Here is a 13,122-nt window from a genome sequence, read left to right as displayed (position 1 = left end):
TGCTTGCTAAATGCTGTACACTGTTCAGCACTCACTTTCTGAATATGTGGTTTTTAGATGCTTGCTTTTTAAATTATTTTTTCCTTATATTCAGAGATATGTAGTGCTTTTTTTTTCTGCCTTTTTTTTTCTTTCAGGAAGCTGTTTTTGTTTTTTTAAAATAGAAGAATTCATTTAGTAGAAATTCACTTTAAAAAAAACTTAAATTCTATTCTGTGTTAGGCGAGAGATGTCTACATTGAGCAGGAGATATTAATGTGTCCCTAAGTAGAAAAATGCTGCTTGAGGTCCAGTACATGCGCTTAACTCACCAAAGAGTAGCATGTTTTGAAGTATATTCTTTCTTAAAGAGAGAAACCATCTCCTAAGAAATGTGCACCAGGGCAGCGACTGCATATTAACCCTCTTTGCATTTCTGATAACACCAAACTCAGAGTACAGAATATAAAATATGCTCGAAACATATTCTTTGAAGGAATGCTTGATTGGGTATCCTCAGCGGAAAGTGCCATTTCTTTACCGATGACTGTCAATGGTGGTTTTTTGTTAATGCCATTTCCCCTGCTCTCGGTGATAATTAATGCTCAGTTCAGACTGCAGGGCTTGGATGGAGAAGTCTGAACAATAGCTAGACAAGACAAAGCCTGTTATGTCTCATGCAGGCTTCTCTGTCTACTGATGTGGTTTAGAATTATATGTTAGGAGCACTGCATACCCGAAGAATATTGATTGCATTTCACGTAATGCAATTTACAGTTAAGATGGTTAGGCTGGCCCAGGGAAATATTTGTTTTGTTCAATAATGTTAGAAAACATACATTTTAATAAATACTGCATGAGAACAATCCTTTTGGGTGAACTTCAAGGAAATAAATACACTACCATATGGCTACACATCGGTGGGTGTTCACATATCTAAAATCTGGAGATATGTGTGGAGGAATTCTTTGCTTTACAAATAGATTCTTCTGAATTATTCTCATTGTAATATCAATTTGTTGGGCATTTTGTATGTAACCTTTACTATCTAATAAGGATAATAGTTACAGGACAAAATATACAACATGATTCCATTTGTTTAAAGAATACATATATATCCATATACATTTATAGGTACACACATAAAACTCTGGATGACTAACTTCACAGTGGTACGATGAGGAGCAGGGCAGAATGAGATTATAAGGTATTTTTACATTTTGTTATATATTTAAGTGATATTTGATTTTTATAATAAGCATATGTTGCTTTTGTAATCAGAGAAAGAATAATATACAGAGCTGAAATTGATAACATAGACAATAAAAATAGGATTGCAAAGAGCTTGAAAGTAATCTAGCTGTCTGGGCAGCATGTTAAAAGAAAATTAAAATATTAAAAGGCTGTATTTAGGTTAACCCAACCACTGATCAAGATAAACCAGGAACTGACAGGACTTGGGTGTCTGGCAGTATTCTTCCCCCAAACAGGTTTCTCAAACCATTGATGGTGAAAGGGAAGCTTCATTTTGCTTTTTATTTCCCCAATGCCTTGCAGACCGATACTTTAATAAAATCAATAAAAACGAATTACTGGGAAAATGAAATTAACAAACAACAAAGACTTCAGGGCCCAATATTTTTATTATTAGATCGAACAAACAGACATAAAACTCCTCTGTCAAATTACTTTCAAACGGTGGTTCTCAGCGGGGGTGGGGAGCTGTGACTTGGCCCCCCAGGGGACACTTGGCAATGTCTGGAAACATTCTTGGCTATTGCACTGAGGAGGGTGGTGTTGACTGGCATCTCATGGGTAGAGGACAGGGGTGCTGCTCAACGTCGCTAAGGTGCCCAGACAGCCTCCCACATGAAGGGATTGTTGGACTCAAGATATTATTGGTGCTGATGTTGAAAAACCCTGCCTTCAATATATTTAAAATTTTTTTTTTTTTTTTTAATTTCAGAGAGGAAGAGGGAGAACCATTGATGAGAGAGAACCATTGATCAGCTACCTTCTGCACGCCCCACACTGGGGAACAAGTCCACAACCTGGGCATGTCCCCTGACGGGGAATTGAACTGCGACCTCCTGGTTCATAGGTCGATGCTCAGTCACACCGGCCGGGCCCTGTCTTTTAAGTGGTCAATCGCAGTTTTTGTATTTACCTCTCGGCAAACTGGTGACAGTTTTAGACCCTGAGCCACAGACCTCGGTCTGAGAAGACTGCTCTAACATACTTTCTTTGAACTCTGGCCCAGTAAGGTCGCCGGACAAATCCCAACCAGAATTCTCTAATCCTTGAATTGGGGCAGCCTCTGAGTAAACAATATACCAGATACAGTGATGGCAAACCTATGACACGCGTGTCAGAGGTGACACGCGAACTCATTTTTTTGGTTGATTTTTCTTCGTTAAATGGCATTTAAGCCGAAACCGGTTTGGCTCAGTGGATAGAGCGTCAGCCTGCGGACTGAGAGGTCCCGGGTTCGATTCCGGTCAAGGGCATGTACCTGGGTTGTGGGCACATCCCCGGTGGGGGTAGTGCAAGAGGCAGCTGATCGATGTTTCTAACTCTCTCTATCTCTCTCCCTTCCTCTCTGTGAAAAATAAAGAAAATAAAAATGGCATTTAAATAGATAAAATAAATAATCAAAAATATAAATCTTTGTTTTACTATGGTTGCAAATATCAAAAAATTTCTATATGTGACACGGCACCAGAGTTAAGTTAGGGTTTTTCAAAATGCTGACACGCCGAGCTCAAAAGGTTCGCCATCACTGTACTAGAAGCAGCACGAAAATGGGGTAGAGACAGAATCAAATGAAACATGAAATTATTCTCTGCAGATGGTGAGACCGGGTCTTGAAGCTCACCTTGTGTGAGCCTGGGAAAGCGAGCTCATGTCTCTGGGCTACCATCTTCCCACCTGTGAAATGGGAAGACTGCCCTGTTCACAAAGCTACTGTGTGGATTAAATGTAAATAATGGGTTTCAATAGTGCCTAAGCCACAGTAGCCCCCAATGCTACACCCGTAGGTTAGTTCTCCCCTGAACTCTGTGGAAGGCTCCGTCCCAGGTCACTGAGGACCCAGAGCGTTGTCTCTGTCTTTTAATCTCTGTGGTGGGGCTTAGGGGACACACCGCGCATTTTCTCTTCCTCCTTAGAGAAGGGCGGAGCTCACCAGACACTCTCAGCTGCCAGGCCTGTGAATGAGTAGAGGGCGGGCCGCCTGCCTCTCCGAGGAGATTAAATGAAACTGCTTTGTAAAATGGAAAGTACCATGCAAATGTGACAGTCACTCACTGTTCGGCCAGTACCTATCGGGCCTTACTAGATGCCTTTACTATCCAGCGGTGAGGAAGAAAACTAGATGGAAAAAAGAAAAGAGGCCGCAGAAAACTTGCCACCTGGTAGAAGCGACCATTTTGTGAGACCCAAAGCTGTTCACAGAGCAAAACCAGGTTCCCATTCATTCAAGGACAGAAAAATAACAACGATTAGGGAGGAAGAGAATAGACAATCTTTGGAGAAGTTTCTAGCACAACTTTGGAGGCAGCCACAGTGCAGCCAGCTCAGCTTTGGCAGGCGCTATTGGGATCTCACCCAACGAACTCCAGCTGCACCTTAAAAAGCAACTGTCCAGCTGGCTGTCGTCCTCCGTCCTCACCTGGAGCGCAGGGCCACACGCCTGGCCCTTGGCAGTGCTGACCTGGCTCTGGAAACCGGAACAGACCCTCAGTGTTGGTGTTCTGGGAATGGGGAGGGTGACGCGTGGCTGTGGGCCCGGTGCCCTGGGGCTGGTGGCTCAGGAATTGCAGCTCTTAGAGGAGCCGTGGGAGAGGCAGGGGCAGAGCTGGGGGCGGTCCGTCTGGTCAGGGCAGAACCCGAAGTCTGTCCAGACAGAGGCCCAATAGGGTCTCTGCTTCCAAAACTCTCTTTCTGGAGAAATTTCCCCCTCTTTCTCAGTTGCTGTGTGGTGAGTCATGCTCTGGGTTTCAAGAAAGCTGTGGGGACCTGCCCGGGGCTGCTCTCACTTTGTGTTCTGAGTAAGGACAGGTGCTTTACAGCGACAGCTGCACTCCTGGCCGGGGAGGGAGGCCGAGGGGAGCAGCCTCACTGAACAGTCCAGAGGCCGGAAGTTCCCACGCCGGAGACAGGGCTGGATGGGGAAAGGTATGAATGAATAACATATTTATAACATATTTGTTAACTCCCCGTAGCTGCCTGGGAGGAAAACTCGGTTCTGTTCCCAATCCACGTGACTTCAGCTGCCTCTTCACGCCCGGATCACCCTCAGCGTCCTTGCTGCTGTCACTGAAGGGACAGGAGAAAGATGGCTCCCTGATCACCTTCTGTACCTGAGGCACCCACAGACCCTGGGCACACCAAGAGAGTTAAGGCATCATTTCTCTTCCACAGACACTCACCGCCTGGACGGGGACATGAACTGGAAACTGATCATGACCTCCCATGAGTCAAGTGCTGTAACAACACATTTGATAAGGATTTGGGAGAAGCCGGTGGGTGCTCAGCAACAAGGAAACAGTCTTTTATGCCTCCCTATGAGCTCCTGGTACGGACTTGCAACATTCAAGGCCAACAGTGGTTGATACCCTGACTACTTAGAAACATTTTCTCATTTTATGACGTTTTTCTTTCTTCTTTTTTTAAATTCATCGTTAAGTGGGAAACATCTTTATTTCACTTTTTAAAAAATTGATTTTTAGAGAGAGAGGAAAGGAGAGGGATAGAGAAATAGAAACATTGATGAGAGAGAAACATCATCCATCAGCAGCCTCCTGCATGTACCCCACTAGGGGTGGAGCCTGAAACCCAGGCATGTGCTCTGACCAGGAATCGAACCTGTGACCCCTTGGTGCATGGGTTGACGCTCAATCACTGAGCCACACCAGTTGGGCAAACATGTATTCTTAAACTGTGCAATTTCACTTAGCAAGTCTTATGATACATTATAAAAATATCTTTTCACCCTGCACATGCTTTGGGTTACTATCTAACTTAGATCTTATTAGATGTCCAAAAGCAATTCATTGATACGTTCCTGCAGATTCTTAAGTCTGTGTAGTCTGGTACCAGCCATAATTGGAAGATGATGCCACAGTTCATCCTAACACATATCCACAGATTTGAGATTTCTTCCTATTTTCAAAGAAATGATATATGAGAACACTCATATATCACCTTTTCCCCCCACATTAGTCTCACATAGGTGTTTTTTCCCCTACTAAATCAGGCAAAGAGTGCATTTTCTAAGACTGAGCTCTTGGCGCATGAGCTGCATGACTCAACTGTGCCATGACGAGGTATTCTGGGGGCTTTTTAAAAGTTTGGAGACATTATCAAGATTAGTAAAAACAGGACTGTCAAATCATGCAGACTGAAAGTTTTGAGAAAAAAAATCATTTTAGCTTCTGATGGTTTGATGAAACTTCCTGTTCACTGGCTTCATAATTCATAAGCATTGACGTCAAGGACATTGTGACGTAACTTTGCAGTCATGATTTCTAAGTCTCAGAAATGCGTTCGCCTGAGTCAAATGTAGTATTTTTAAAAAATATGTTTTTATTGATTTCAGAGAGAAGAAGGGAGAGGGAGAGAGAGATAGAAACATCAATGATGAGGGAGAATCACCGATTGGCTGCCTCCTGCACGCCTCCTACTGGGGATCAAACCCGCAACCTGAGCATGTGCCCTGACCAGGAATTGAACCGTGACCTCCTGGTTCACAGTTGATGCTCAACCCTTGAGCCACACTGGCCAGGCAGTAACTAATCTTTTTACTGTCTCCATAGTTTATCCTTTCACTAACCCCTTTCTAATCAGAGCTAATCTGTTTTACATACTGGACTTTTGTTTAAGATTTTATTTGAAAACTAGTTATGCTGTTTTATCTTTTTAAAAAAGGTTTTACGTTAATGGGCAGTGTCTTGACCCTGTCCCTTATTAGCTGTTGTGACCCTGGGCAAGTCACTTCTCCCTGCAGCTCAATTTCTCACTCATAAAATGGGGCTCATGAAGGCTCCTCCCATAAGTACTATCATGTATGTACAGCATGCAGCACACAGTAGGTTCTCAGCCAGCTTCCCTTTGCAACTCAAGTTCACTTCCCAAAATCGGCCCAAGCTTTGCCGATGTTGTCTCCAGAGTTCTAGAATCTCTTTTCTTTCCATCCCTACTGCAACTCCTTGCTGTTTTAGGCTCGATCTGATTTCAGTGGGTCTGAAAACAGTGATTAGGCCACACACCTGTGCCAAATGCTCACCTTTATGTAACAAAACACCAAGCTGTCACTTAACACTTTGGACTAGAGCACAGGCAGACTCTCCAGGAGTATGCGGCAGGCTCTGCAGGGTGTTTCCTGGTGCTGTTCTCTGGGGTTCTTCCCCCCTCCCTCTGACAAACTGCTGGGGGGCCTGGTGGTCTTGGAGTCTGAGGAACTTTCATGGCAATGGTGATGGGCTATATCCATTTAGAGCCTCACTTCCAAGTTTCTTTGGTACCAAACTATAACTTGCTGGCACTAACCTCCCAAGATGCAATATAACAAAAACAACTACATTCCCAGGCTTCACCCCGCAACCTTCTGGACCATGCTTCCTTAAATATTTATTTTTCAGCATCTTCTAAATAAGACCCTCTGAATACCTGGCCTCATCACCTCTCTCACCTGGACTACTTCCTTGCTGTCCTTAGTGGCCCCACCACCTCCCAGAAGAGCAGAATTTGGTGACCGATTAGAAGCTGGGGATGAAAGAAAGTTTCATCGAGGAGGAATCCCAAGTCCCAGAATTGGTGATGGTGTCACCAAGTAGGACAGAGAACACAGGACAACAAGTCGACTTAGCTCAGTTTAGTAGGACTTAGGCCACCTCAGTTTGTGGCACTGTGGGACTCACGGTGCGGACATAGAGCAGGCAGCTGTCCACATACATCTAAGCTTCAGTGAGTCCTAAAAGTGGGGGTTGTTTTGACTCACCCCCGCTGATTTTTCCATCTACCTTTTAGGGGGCATCTGTTCCCTCTTATTTTCAATTTCTTGGGCAAGGGTAATTCACTCTCACTTATATCCTGTTGATAAGACAATTCTTGTATGACTTGCCATCTAGTGTGATATTTTACTGTGGAAATGTCACATATTTGCATCTGAACTATTAGCTTAGCATTTGGCTAAATTGATTAGTTATTAGTGTTTTGAAACTGTATGAATACATATTGCAAATGTTATAAAAGATTTTACTCTATGTATAAATGATAGGATCATAGATTCTTTAGAAGAGGAAAATTAAAGATCATATAATTCAATGCCCTCAAAATACCAAGTACTTCAACATGCATTAATTGAGCATCCTGTATATGTATAAGTACGTATACCTAGAGAGAGAGGATATTGTGAAACATTAACATTTGGGAAATCTCAGCAAAGGACATATGGGTATTCTTTGTACTATATTTTCAACTTGTTCTGTCTAAAAATTTTCAGAAGTAAAAAATGGCCCTAGCCAGTTTGGCTCAGTGGATAGAGTGTCAGCCTGAGGACAGAAGGGTCCTGGGTTTGGTTCTGGTCAAGGGCACATGCCGGGTTGCGGGCTCCATCCCCAGTGTGGGTGGCAGGAGGCAGCTGATCAATGATCCTCTCTCATCATTGATGTTTCTATCCCTCTCTCCCTCTCCCTTCTTCTCTGAAATCAGTAAAAAAATTTTTTTAAAAAGTAAAAAATGTTAGTCTAATATATACTATATAGCACTTCAAGGACTGAAAAGGCTGATGGTGGTGGTGGTGTGTTGGAGGTGGGTAGGAAGCAATGAAAATTCAATAGTGTTACTAAGAAATGAAAAAAACCCACCTCAATAGTGTTACCTGATCTGGTATAATAATTGCCTTAACTTCTCCAATGTTTTGAGAAACAATCTTTTTGCCTTTTCTAGATGTAAAAGATATAATTGAGTGTATCATCACAGAAAATGAAAAGATTCTCTGCTTGCTCCTATAGTGACTGAATACATGTAAATCTCAGCCCAGAAGGAATTAATTTGACTAATGTAGATGTAAGATCGGTTAGAGCAGTGGTTCTCAACCTTGGCTGCACATTAGAATCACCTGGGAATCTTTTTAGAATCCTGATTTCTGGGCCTCATCTTCCGGAAATTCCGTTTCTTTGTTATGGGGTGGGGCCACACCGTTAGTAACAAAGAAACAGAATTTCCGGAGGATGAGGCCCAGAAATCAGGATTCTAAAAAGATTCCCAGGTGATTCTAATGTGCAGCCAAGGTTGAGCACCACTGGGTTAGAGCGTCGGCCTGAGCATCAAAGGTATTGGGTTCGATTCCCTGTCAAGGGCACGTACTTGGGTTGCACGTTTTATCCCAGGCCTGTTTGGGATGAGTCAGGGAGGCAACTAATCGATGGGTCTCTCTCACATGGATGTTTCTTTCTCTCTCTCTCAAAAATAAAATAAAAATTAATAGGACTGCAATCCCTTGGGCCATCTGCACTTGTTCTGAACTGCTCTTATCAGATGCTCCTGGGAACACAGGACACAATATTATTGTTAAGATAACTGGAGGGGGCAGGTGTAGTGGATGGAGGAAAGATACTGAAGGTCATATGTTTACCTTGTTTGGAGAAACCTGATAAAGAAAGCTCGAGATACCAACTGTAGGGCTTGGGCTTCAGAACCAGGAACCTGACCCCAGCAGCCTCTGACAGATATGATGAGTACCTGGGCTGAGGCACAGCTGGGGCCGGACCAGGTGGTCCTGATTGGTATCAGGGAACTGGAGGCTTATAGCTAATCCCCTGCCTCAAAAGAAACAGAGAGTGCCCTTAATTAGTTAAGGTCTCATTAAAGCTCACCATGAAGACACAGGGAAGGGCTGTTTACTTAAGTGCTAAATAAGTGCCTCCCATAGATGAGGCACAAAGCAAAGGAAGAAGTGCAGAATAAGAGAAATAGAAGCTAAACAAGCAGGTGGCTTGATGGGCCAAAGATTGCTGACCCAGGAGTTCCATAGAACTCTCTTTCCCCGTCTGTAAAGGAAAACCTCCCTCCTTCACAGGCGAATGGTGAAGATGAAAGGAATTGATGCACAGAAAGTGAGTAGTAAACGCTTGGGAGGTATCAGGCACTCAGTTGCTGGGTCTCCCCTCCCCACCCCCAGCCTTCTCTGATGCAAGAACCTGAGTTGTCCTGAATCTCACCCACTCTGGTCTGTCCCAAGGACAGTTCCATGGACCCAACTGGAGACCTTGTGCTGCTGTCTCAACCCAGATGCCTGTGGACACCTCAACTTGTCCTTACCGTGCACCCCACCCCCACACCAAGGCTGCTCACGGTAGGCCAGCATTTATTTGGTTAGGAAAGCCACCGAGTTTTAAAATGTGAATATATTGGGGTGGCAATGATGATTTCAATTTGTGGCTTTCACCACAGTCACGCTCTCAAGCAGAGTTCAAGTTTATTCATTTTATATGCATCGGAGTCTTTGAAATTGTTAGTATGGAAATAAATTTTCATAAAATGAACTACAAGCCCTGTTATATGGGACATCTTGAATACCAGAGTAAAATAGCTTTTAAATGACTAGAATGGCAGGTTTCTGCTCTAAATTGGTGTAGAAAAGCGGGGCTGGGGCGGGGGGAGAAAGCATAGATGGAACAATAACAAAAAAGCACCCTCCTCCCCCATCCCCCCTCCCCAAACCACGAAAAGAAAATAGATGTGAAGTCCCTGTACTTTTTGTTATGTTCAGGGAGGAAACTGATGCCGTTATCACTGCAACCAAGACCCCTGTAAAGTTGGGGTCATTTATCTCAATACCACTAGAGCTCAGGGGTAACTTGGGGCAGTGGGGTGGGGAGGCGGTGGCATGGCGCTCTGGCTGGGCTGGAAGGGATGCTTAGGGGCCTATGTAAGGTTGAAGTTGATGGCAGCCTCTAACAGGCGTCTGCGAACATCAGTGGGCCGGAGGACAGGAGGAAATAGGATCCCAGACCCTCCCTGGATGGAACTGTGGCTCTGCGGGCGGATCTGCGGACTAGGACTAGGCGGAGGGATTGAGGTCTCAGCTCAGTGGTCCCCACCCAACCCACTGTCCTCTGAAAATCAGGCCCAGAATGCCCTCAGGTTTTCCTTTGAGTTAAGTCCTCCATCGGCGCTTCGGAGACCAAGGGTGGGAGCAGGGAGAATGTCTGTTGTTAGAGACAAAATGTGGTAAGTTGAACCAGCGCTTAGATTTTTAAGAAAGCATCGAATTGCACACGATTCCGCTTTATTGGACTGACAAAGAAAGAAAATTAAACATCAAATTCTAATGTCACCAGGATAAAATAAAAATGTTTTCTTTACATTTCCCCGATGGTTTTCTGTTCTATATTATTCGCTTTATATCCTTTTTTCTCTGATAAGAATGAATTTGGAATCATCATTCTATTACCAGAAATCTGTCTCATGTTATTACCAGATGTGACTGAAAAGTATCCGTACTAGTTCCACATGACATGCGTGGAAATCAGTGTCCTTATTTTATAGTCAAAGCATGGACAGGCAGGATGTATGTAGAAAAATCATGAGGAAAAGCGTGATCTTCTGAACCTAAATAGTTCTCTTCCTGATATAAAGGATAGATTTTTATCTCATTTTTGATTAATAATACTGAAGTCAATGAACAGAAGTAATTAAAGAGGTAAAGAGACTACATCTCTACTTCCCACTGAAGTAGAAGTTAATTTTAAGTTTTCACGGTTTTCTGTTCCAGACAGTTCTATGTTGATAAATGTTTGTGATATTTTATCGTATGGTCTACATATTAATATAAAAGACAAACACACTAATTAAGATTTACATGTTTTGTTTTATTTAAAAAAATTTTTAATTGATTGAGAGAGAGAGAGAGAGAGAGAAACATCTGTTTATTGTTCCACTTATTTATGCATTCATTGGTTGCTTCTTGTATGTGCTGACTGGGGATCAAACCCACAATGATGATCTTACCAACTGAGCTACCTGACCAGGGCCTGTTTTATTTTTTTTATACTCTAATGAAGCCCCATTTTGACATATATGTCATTGGAAAATTTGAGGAGGGAAAAAGCCACTGAATTGTTAACCTGTCTCCAGTAAATTTAATCACATGTATATCTATGCTACTTATATAAATTTATATTTTATGTTACATATATCTCTGTATATAATTGTGGATTATCTGTATGTACCAAAGGAGAAAGGGTTGGAAGTTTATCAGTTAGCTTTTGCTGTGTAACAAACCCCTCCAAAACACCAAGGTTTAAACAGCACTGATGTCATCACTCATGTATTTTCGGGTTGTTGATCTAGTCTGCACTTGACTAGGTTTGGCTCCAAGCTGAATATTGGATCCAGCTCTGCGTCACAGCAGGCTGGCTGGGACATGTTTTTCTCATGGCGATGACAGAAGTGATAGATGCAAGAGGGCAAGCCCAAGTGCACACGTCAAGCCCTTGCTTGTATCATATCCACTAATGTGCCACTGGCCAAAAATGTCATGGGGCCACGCCCAAATCCACGGTGTAGAAATGGACTTCATTGCTGGCTGGGAGGGACTGCAGAGCCACATGGCAAAGTTCACAGGAAAGGGAGGGAAGGATTGAAAACAATGATGCTGTGAAAGGGAAGAGAGTTGGTAACAAAGGAACAGCTTCTGACATTGTTCTGACCAAGTTCTGAGAAGCCAACAGAACTAAGATTTAAAGGAAAGATGCCTGGTACTCCTACTGTGAAAGATAAAATTCCTCATCCTGAACATGTTTAGGCTGGAAGAATCATCTCAACAATGCTTTTTAAAAGGTCATCACACACCTCTATCATGTTTATGTACCTTTCTAGAGCTAGCCTGGCATTTCTGTGGAATAAAGACAATGATTTTGTCATTGTCTGTCTGTATGCTGGAATTGTACAGAGACTGGATTTACAAGATGCACAATGTGCTAATGACCAGCATCTTTTAACAACAGCCATGAATATAATAGCCGTGCTCTTTGTGTGCATTCCTTCATTCTAATCTTCACAGAAACCCGGTGAAGTAGGAATTGCTTATTATTCCTGTTCCACAGACGAGGAACTTGAGTCTTGGGGAGGCACAGCTAACAGGGCCAGGATTTGAACCTAGTTGGTGTCATTTAGCACTCACCTGCTGGTCCCCCATTACTCCACGGAAAAGACTGCCATTGCTGCAGCCAAATCGATACCGTGACATATATGTGCTATAAAAAAAGACAAATCATGCATTTACATGACACTTTTGTGTGTTTTGTAATACAGAAAATCGCCCATCTAAATTGCTTTTGAGCACCACATCTTGAGGATTTGTGTTATTAGCAGAAGAATGCAGTTTTCAAAACAAATGTGAATTTTCAAAATACTCACTGGTTTCATTGGCCTCTCAAACCAGTGTATCCCGGGCCAGCCCCTCCCACAGTGGACTGCTGCCTGCAATCTTGCTCTCAGTGACCTCTGACCATTCCTACCTGGCAGGTCCCAGCCCCAGGGTCTCTCATTCCCTGTGCACAGCTGAGGAGTATGCAGGTAGCTCTTTATGACCCTATGACACTTAAAAAACCTTTTTTTCCCCCCTCTTTGGGCCTCTCTTGTGTGCTCTGTGTCCTTTTCTGGAACCGGGTGTTAACTGGCACAGGGAGCCCTATTTGAAGAAACCTCCCTGAATCCAAACCCTCAAAGAGCCTCTTTCTGGATCTGAATTTAACCCTTCAGCTTCCAGCCTCCTCCTTTACACATCTATCTGAACGCAATGAATCTCTGGGCTTGAACATGTTTTCAACAGTCATTTCAGCACTTGTCCTTTTCCTGTTTTAAGCTATACAAATAATTCCTTTAAAAAGAGTATTCTTAAGAAAAATACTCTCGGTATAAACTGGAAACAGTACAACATGCCCCTTAAACCCAAGCGCTTTCATGTGAAGCAGAAGTCAACAATTACTCCTCAACTAATATGTGTTTTTTGCTTCTTTAACAAGAGTGTCATAATTGGAGGGGGGTGCTTTAGGGATGACTAATGGAAATGGGAGGTGATCAAGCCCCTAGAAGGGGTGAGATTCAAATTAAAAAAATATTTTTATTGATTTC

The sequence above is a fragment of the Myotis nattereri genome, assembly GCF_964212035.1.
Source record: "Myotis nattereri genome assembly, chromosome: 11".
In the NCBI taxonomy this organism is placed as follows: Eukaryota; Metazoa; Chordata; class Mammalia; order Chiroptera; family Vespertilionidae; genus Myotis; species Myotis nattereri.
The sequence above is the reverse complement of the archived record's forward strand: the minus strand, read 5'-3'. Positions refer to the sequence as shown.